Genomic DNA, 8,807 nt, shown 5'->3' with positions numbered 1-8,807 from the left:
ATAAGTAAATTTAAACTGGGACATATTCATATTTAACATGCTTACTACTTTCATTATACCTTTATTCTTATTATTACGGATGCATTTCGAAGCAATCTCAATGTTTGGTAAATTCTGTGAAGGTGTGTGGACATGAATCCTTACACATATTCTGTAGACCTAACAGTATTTGCTAAATTTGTGATTTATCATAGGCTTAACTGCACTTTTCGTCCCCCACGTTTACCTATTGTGCGATAATGGTCCCCAACAAAAATCATTAGCATAACGCATCCCCAACGTTTAGCGCGTTTTGCACTTTTGGTCTTCCGTCCATTTCCATCCAAATTTTAACGGATTTCTGGAAAAAAAATTAAAATAAAAACAAGAAAAGACATAATTGAATAATAATCATCATCTTCATCTTCAACCTTCATCCTCACCTCTCTCCCTCTTCTTTAGCATCAAATTCACCCAACACAGCAAAACTATTATCAAAATCAAAACTTAGAGAACACCAAATCAACTCAAGCCACAAACCCCTCTGGTGAACAACCACCACTACCCCCACCCCCATTGCTGCAAAAGCCACAGCCAAAATCCCCCATTTTTGTTCGATCTGGACGGATCTGAACCATTGTGAACCCTCAATCTCTCTCTGTAACATGAAACCCAAGCCTTCACCACCGCCTAAAAGCTGCGTCGCTGCAATCACCTCCATGAGGACCCGCCGCCCTTGCCCGATCGAAAACCCACATTGACACACCTTGCTCCTCCTCTCTCCAGAGCGCGCTCCCTTTGTTCCAGGCTCCAAAACTGTCGCCCTTCGTCTTCTGGTCTTGTTATCTTTCTTCTTCTTATGCATGGTGGCTCTGAGGCCGATCTAGGTTCTGGGTTCTTATGCATGGTGGCACTAAGGCCGGCCTGGGTTCTTTTTCTCTGAGGCCGATCTGGCTTCTTCTGATTTGGTGGCTCTGAGGCTGATGTGGGTTCTTATGGGCTGTAGAAGCATGGTGGAAATCGGTGGCTGGGTTCTATGGTGGAGGGGAGGGAAGGGCTTCGATTGTAGAGGTTTGGGTTGTTTTAGTTCATTTTTTCTGATATGTTCTTGAGTTAATTGATCTGTTCTTTTGATTTTCTTCATTTTGGGGGTTTTATTTTTTTTTGAGAAACTTAAATCCTTTCAGGTCATGCATTCAACATTCAACTAGTTGAATTGACAACAAATTTATTCATCTAGAAACCAGAACCAGGAACCACAACTACTCCTGTGGCATTAAGCAAGCGTTTACAGTAAAAGGCACCAGGGGCTGTTTTCTCAGCCTCTGTAGCTTTGATAGCCTTTTGAGGCAGGCAAATTTGGGGAAATAGATACATTGCCCCTCTGCTTTGTTGCAAGTTACGCCCTCTAATTTGTTAAAACCATCTTCCAGATTGCATAAGTTTTTATTTTGTGGGTTAGTTATTGTTTTGAAAAGGATTAATTATATTTGTGGGTAGATTTCCCAAGTTTGGGGAGAGGGGTTGATCCTGATTTTCATATGGTTTAATTGTTTGTTGAAGAGCATAAAGAATGTAAGGAAGATGGTTTATTTTCTTGGTTAAAAAAAAATATGATGAACACGGTGATGAAGAAGATGAAGATTCATATATGTTTATGGATTTTTCATATGAAGGTGATGGATGTATATGGATAAATTTTATTTTATTTTATGATTAAATTTTTTACGGAATATTCCGTTAAAATTTGGATGGAAATGGACGGAAGACCAAAAGTGCAAAACGCGCTAAACGTTGGGGACGCGTTATGCTAATGATTTTTGTTGGGGACTATTATCGCACAATAGGTAAACGTGGGGGACGAAAAGTGCAGTTAAGCCTTTATCATAATACTATTCGAGATGCGCTGAGTTAAGAATAGTATGGGGATTATGGTGTGTGAGCAGAGAGAGACAGGTAACCTCCAAATCACTTCTTTAGAAATTGAGAACTTGAAGAAGGTAGGAGGAGAAGATTAAAGAAAACTTACAAGCCATTAGGCCATGTATTGTTGCTCTGAGGATTGTTAATGCAGGCCTTTTGGTTTCTCTTTGGCCTTTTGGGTAATACCCTACTCTTTTGGTTTTTCTCATTTCCTCTGCTTGGTCTCAACAAGTGGTTGAAGTACCTTTATTTGATTCAAAGCAAATGTATTGAAGGCAGGTTGATTTTGACATGTATATGTTCATGCTGCCTTTGTGTGACCGTCATTGTTGAGTTTGCTCTGGCGCTGATCAAGGATCCAATTTCAGTTATAAAGTGGTTTATCTCCAAAATTCCATGTTAGAGCTTGAAGATTTAAATTTAAGAGATTGGTATTAGTTTTAGTACTGTTTATGTATATTAGCCTTCTTCTCATTTAATTTATTCATTAGTTTAATCATGTAATCATCTCTAAACGGAAATAACAGGCATGGAACTGTTCTAAATTCTTAGTTTTTGTTTCCTCCATTGTTTTGCTTCTCTCCATTAGTTTAATCATGTATCTGTGATGTGAGTTTCAACTTTTGTTGATGTGAGAAACACAATTGTTCCAACTTTTTATTTGCTTGTGATTATGATGTACTTACTTGTGCTTCAGTGTCATGTAGTATATCCAAGTTCCTGTACTAAATTGGTTGGAGATTACAGCCCTTTAGGCAAAATACTATTTAATTTGAAAAGTTGGTTTGGAAGCTAGGAATAAGGTTTTTGTCATTGATTTCAAAACAGAGATGTTTAGAATGATCTTTTAATATTGTGATTTTGTAGTTTTATTTAGGCTTAAATAAGTTTTTAGTCCCTAACCTTTACTAAATGCTTGGTTTTCGTCCCTCGTCGGAGCAAAGGTAGACTTTAGTCCCTAACCTTTGCCAAAACGTTTGGTTTTGGTCCCTCCGGAGATTTGGGTCAACGTCGGAGCTCCGACGGCCCATGTGGCATGGCCACGTGGATTAATGAAGCTATGTGGAATTTGTTTTTTCTTTTTCATTTAAATTTTAAAAAACTCAGAAAAATCCTAAAAATAAAATACTACTAAATTAAAACTCCACAAATATAATTAATAAAATAATAAAAAACGAAAAATGAAAATCAACGTAAAAATAAAAATCAAGTCACTGAAGAACAACGGTGGGTTGGACTGAAGGAAAAAAAGGTAAAGTTAGGATTTGTTTGGTTGGAGGGAGAGGAAAGGAAAATGAGAGAAAACACGAAAATCGAGGAGAATCCAAATTCACTCATCGATTTCCGTGTTTTCCTTTCTTTTCTTTTTCTTTCCCTCCAACCAAACATAGCATTATTAGTGTTTTATTCTCCAGTGAAGAGAAGAGAATGCAGAGTTCGGAAAGATGAAGGTTATTAGGATGGGAAAAAGTTTAACGTCTAGAGGCAATTGAATTAAAAAATGGAACTTGATGAAGGAAGCATAGTTTTGGGTGGAATCTGAAGCAGATCCAAATCCAGAAAAAAGAGAGAAGCACTATATTCAGAATTCAGAAACAAACCCAAAATCTCCTCATCCCCAACCCAACAACAGACCCAACACCCACTACCTCCCTTCCTCCCACCATCTTCTTCTTCACCTTGTTCTCAACCCAGAAACAGATCAGCAACTGAACCAAATCTCAACCAAAATACCCCAAACTCAGTGAGAGAAAGAGAGATTCCAGAGATAGAAAAGCGACGAGATCGGGAAAGAGGGAAAGCCAAGGGCCCTGCTAGTCATGGAGGACGACAGGGATGATTGGAATCGCACCACCGCCGAGACCCAATCGCACCACCGAAACCCAATCCTAGCACCGAGACAAAATCGCACAGAGATGGCTGCGACTGGAAGACAAAAAGAATGATGATAATACGTTAGGGCTTTTAACAGGAAGGAGATTTGAAATTATGGGATTGTTTCCAGGTTTTTAGGGTTTTAATAGGAATTGTCCCCAAAATCTGGATTGAGTGAAGAGGTTATGAAAATGAGTTTGAATTTGAGATAATTTTGGTGATAGAATTCGGGTTTGAATGATTGAGTGATAGAATTCGGGTTTGAATGAAGCATGATGATTTTAATTTTTGGTTGATGAATGGGTTTTGGATTTAAGTTTTGATTTTGATTTGGTGAAGAAGATAAAAGAATTGGGATGAAGATGATGAGGATAAATTTATTATTTTCTGGATTTTTGTTTTTTTTTTGTTTTTTAGGATTTTTCTGAGTTTTTTAAAAATTTAAATGAAAAAGAAAAAATAAATTCCACATGGCCTCATTAATCCACGTGGTCATGCCACATGGGCCGCCGGAACTCCGGCGTTGACCCAAATCTCCGGAGGGACCAAAACCAAACGTTTTGGCAAAGGTCAGGGACTAAAGCCCACCTTTACTCTGGCGAGGGACGAAAACCAAGCATTTAGTAAAGGTTAGGGACTACAAACTTATTTAAGCCTTTTATTTATTCACTTGTATAGAACTATAACAGTCTTGCTTGAGGTGAGATATAGAGTATGTTAGTAGTCAGTTAACATAGTGAAATAGCGTAATTGAAATAATGTATGTAAACAAAGTCCTTACCTTAACTAATTGAGTATATATATATCTACAAGATGAAAGAGCTTATGTTATTTAGTACCTTAGCAAGGTTCACCAGAAGCACATGGCTTTAGAACTATAGGATGGAACTTCAATCTCAAGTAAGTAAGTCTATCGTAATTCTGTACAAGTGTATAAACAGTTTCGGGATATATATAATGAAAACAATCTCTTGCGATTAAACCATAAGAGTATAGGAACTTGAGTTGTTATTTTTTTGTCCTTGCAACCAGTCACAGCTTCAACAATGAGTACTCCCAACTCTTTCTTTTTTTGCTCATGGATCAAAGTCTCGAAGTTTTCCTCGTGTTTTCTCTCAAAATTCTCTCTAAATCCTCCAAAGATCTCTGGCTAGTTCGCCCCTGTTTTGCTATGCACGATTCTTGTAAATGAAAAAGGTGATGGTTTAGCTTAAGCCAACAAAGTTTGGCCTAAGGCAAAAGCTTTCTTCAACACAGGTAAATTATTTGGCTTAAGCCAAAATTCCAATCATCATACCCTTGCTTTATGCTTCTCTACCACGTTTTAGCTTAAGCCATCCATGCTTTGGCTGAAGCAAAAATTCCTCAAAATTGCTAAACTTTACTGCTTCTTTTTTAGGCTTTTAGCTTAAGTTAGAAACTCACTTAAGCTTATTCTTGAAATTTGTGGCCCTGTGATATTCCTTTGGCTTAATCCTCAAATTAGTCCCTGTCTTTGTGTCGCCGTCTGAACCAGGTCCCTGACCGGAAAAATTTGTGGCATCAATCCCTCTTGTTCAAAAATGTTTGGAGCCAGTCCTCGCCGGAGCTCCGAGCTCCGGCGAGGGATGAAGTGGCATGCTGACTGTTTAAATAAAGGTGACGTGGCACTTAAAAAAATAAAAAAAAATAAAAAAATAATATAACTTAATATGATAAACACATAATTAACCTAATTAAACTTAATCTGATCCTAATTCCCCCAAACTTATCCTAATTCTCTCCCCCAAATTAACCCAATTCCCAATTGCCTCAATTGAAATTAGGGTTCATCTGTTCTTCCTCTTCTTCTCCTCTCCTGATGATCTTCTTCTCCTCTCCTCTCACTTCTCCCACCACATCCCAATCTTCATCTTCATCTTCTTCTCCTCTCCTCTCACTTCTCCCACCACGTCCCAATCTTCTGCCCATAACATTATTGCCCACTTCTTCCTTCTCTATAAAAAGAAACACTCGGAAGTTCTTCACCATCCCATTCCGCCATGGATTCAAGCTCTGGTGATGAAGTATCCGTCGATTTCTCCCCCCGCGCCAAAATCCACAAAGACGGTCGCGTAGAGAGACTCATAGGTTTGCTTGGCTTGTTTCTTCCGCTCTTCCTGGTCCGATCATCAACATCCTCTCTTTCCTCTTCGATATTCTTATGGTTTCAGGGGTGGAGGGAGGAGGAAGCAAGCAAGCCAGATCGAAAAGAAGAAGAGGAAGCTTTGTTTCATATTTTGTCACGACCCAACCTAGATGGTGACCGGCGCATAGGTTAATCATCCTAACCTAGCAAGCCTTAACTAATTGCGCATAGAGATGGAAAGACTTTATAATACCTATATATGACATATTTATGCTTCAAGGAATTTTCTATAGAAAATTTGGCAGGGTCTCCCCTAAAATATGAACTATCCAAAATATTATAAGAGCCTGTAATAACAAAATGATAGCAGCAAGTTCAAAACAAAGCCTCCCAAAGCTATATAGGACCAAGGCTATATAATAAAGGTTCTAGTAGACCACATATTAGAGCCACTACGTAAAAACAACGCACAAGTTAAAGTGACATTTACAAAACAAGTTTTAACTCAATAACATGGGTCAGACACAACAACACTAGTAGCCCTTTTAGCAGAAGGGCCTCATGAAGGATCCTAAGTCGACTGTCTAGAGGATGTGGTTGGTTCAACACGAGCCTGATTACCTGAATTGATAAAAGAAAACAACAGACAAGGTAAGTCACCTCATAATTAGTGAGTAAATACTAGAGAATAAAGAAAACAAGCAGAATTAAATTAATGTTATGAGGAATGATATTCTTGGTCTCATCCAAATCATTGCATACAAATCATATTATACACAACTAAGTAAGCTATTACTCAAATAAAAGAACAAAAACAAACTCTCTGCTTGTAAACAGAATCTTTAACCATGTCGACATAGGCTCCCCGCCTAAAAGAATCAATAGCAGGCTCCCCGCCTCAAATTACCAATAGAAGGCTCCACGCCTGAAGAGTCAATTGCAGGCTCCCTGCCAAGAAAATAAACAGCAGGCTCCCCGCCTGGACATATAATTCATAACAGGCTCCCCGCCTAAACGAATCATAGTCGAGCTTCCCGCCCGAACATACAACACGGTGAACCAAGGCTAATGTTTACTATCATTAGCTACAGGTTCTAAGAGATCTTCTTCCTCTTTCAGAAAAATATGTAATCAGTCTACTTAGCACGTTAGTAAAATGGTTTAGACAACCATTGAACTATAACATCAGTAATTTCACCACATATCCCAAGTCATAAATCATAAAATAGTTGAACAATGATTTTATCTCACTTTGTGGTAATAAGAAGATATATCAGTTATAATAAGATAATTTATAAACTTGCTATACTCTCCATCATTTTACTCACTGACTTCTTGAGCAGCTGAAACAGAAGTTGTCCTCTGATGCTAATGAGCCAAATTTGTAAGATCTAGAGTAAAAATAAAATATTAAATTAGTGCTCTAAGGGATAGCTTCAAAATTAAATCAATTTCCAAACCTAAATTGTTTTACAGATTACCTCAGTCTTTTAACTTAGACTTTCACTCAGCTTTTCCACCTCTACAATGTAGTTTCTAATGATCTTAAAATTTTCCTAACTAACCTCAATCACAGAAATGCCCAAGAAAAGTACAACACACAACTAAGAGCTCTTACCCAAATTTCCTATGTTCCAAAAGTTCATAATATGAATGTCTGAGCTTTTCCTCTTCTCTGTGACATACCCAAATTTCTAACACATAAGCTATCAATTCTTATATAAAATTTTAACATGCAAAAGAAGAGATACTTAATTTCTCAATACTTCCTTCCTAACCCATTTTTCCCTTCCCCTATGGCAGAAGACACAGTAGAGATCAAGACTTCCTTACCTTACTTCTCCAAAGATGCGCCCTTGCAGGACCTCCACTGCATGCAGATTTCTGATCCTACTTCCTTCTCTTCTTCTAACACTGTGAAGTCTTCACGCTGTCCCTACTCTCTGCTCCTCTCAAAATCTTTTTTTTTTTCTTTCTCTATCCCCACTTTACATACTGTGTCTTTTCTAAATATCTATTCCCTTTCCCAAAAGTTGTTTTTAATATATGTAATATCTTTAGTTGTAATCACCAAAGGACCTCGTGGAAGTCAAAACAACTTGCAGAGATATCCTTTTAAGTATATAACTATTTTATATGCAAACACAATATTCTAAAATCACGTTCTGTTTTGTTTTGTTTTTTTTTAAATAACATATATATTCTAACTAGTTATATATAATCAGATGGAATATCATTTTAGCATTGGGATATATATATACCATTCCCAAGTGCTAATATCTCTTAAAATTTTATTATAGCATATAAGTTAGTAAATTATGTTTACTTAGTTTCAGGGATATATAAAAAAAAATCCCTAGGATGTTACAGTTTCATACCCATAGCAAATCTGTCTTCTGCTTCTTATCTTCTCCTTCGTTCTAGATGGGATTTGTGGGCTCAATTTCTGGGTGAGGGTGGGTTTCTGTGGTTTGTTGCGGGTGAGGCTGGGGATGGGGGTGGGTTTCTGTTGCGGGTTGCAGGTGAGGGTGGGGTGGGGTGGGTTGCGATGGGTTTTGGGTGGGGGTGGGTTTCAGGGGTGGTTTGCAGGTGATGGAGGGATGGTTCAGAAGCTTTGTTTTGGAAGAGGTGAGGGAGGGTTGCAAGTGAAACTGGAACTGGAACAAGGAACCTGAGGAAGAAGATGAGACTGGAACATGAAGATCTCCCTGGTTGGTTCTGAATTGGGGATTTTGATATGGGGTTAATTAGATTTGGGTAATTAAGTTAGGGTTAGGATTAGAAATAGTTAATTTATGTTAATTAAACCCTTTTTTATTTTTTTATTATTTTTTAAGTGCCACGTCATCTTTATTTAAACAGTCAGCATGCCACTTCATCCCTCGCCGGAGCTCCGAGCTCCGGCGAGGACTGGCTCCAAACA

General features: G+C 38.0%; 1 long non-coding RNA gene across 2 annotated transcripts; it reads right to left on the bottom strand.

Annotated features, from left to right (window-relative positions):
• Positions 1 to 6,205: 6,205 nt before the first annotated feature.
• On the bottom strand, positions 6,206 to 7,711 carry LOC130747305 (uncharacterized). 2 transcript variants are annotated; one of them, XR_009022360.1, is made up of 2 exons: positions 7,213 to 7,711; positions 6,206 to 6,505 (listed from the first exon to the last, which is right to left on the bottom strand). It is a non-coding gene; the product is annotated as an uncharacterized LOC130747305 (long non-coding RNA). The 2 variants fall into 2 exon arrangements; XR_009022361.1 differs by having other exon boundaries at positions 7,217 to 7,711.
• Positions 7,712 to 8,807: the final 1,096 nt, after the last annotated feature.

The sequence above is a fragment of the Lotus japonicus genome, chromosome 3, assembly GCF_012489685.1.
Source record: "Lotus japonicus ecotype B-129 chromosome 3, LjGifu_v1.2".
Classification (NCBI taxonomy): Eukaryota; Viridiplantae; Streptophyta; class Magnoliopsida; order Fabales; family Fabaceae; genus Lotus; species Lotus japonicus.
Note: the sequence above shows the minus strand (reverse complement) of the source record. Positions and strands in the feature narration are given on the sequence as shown.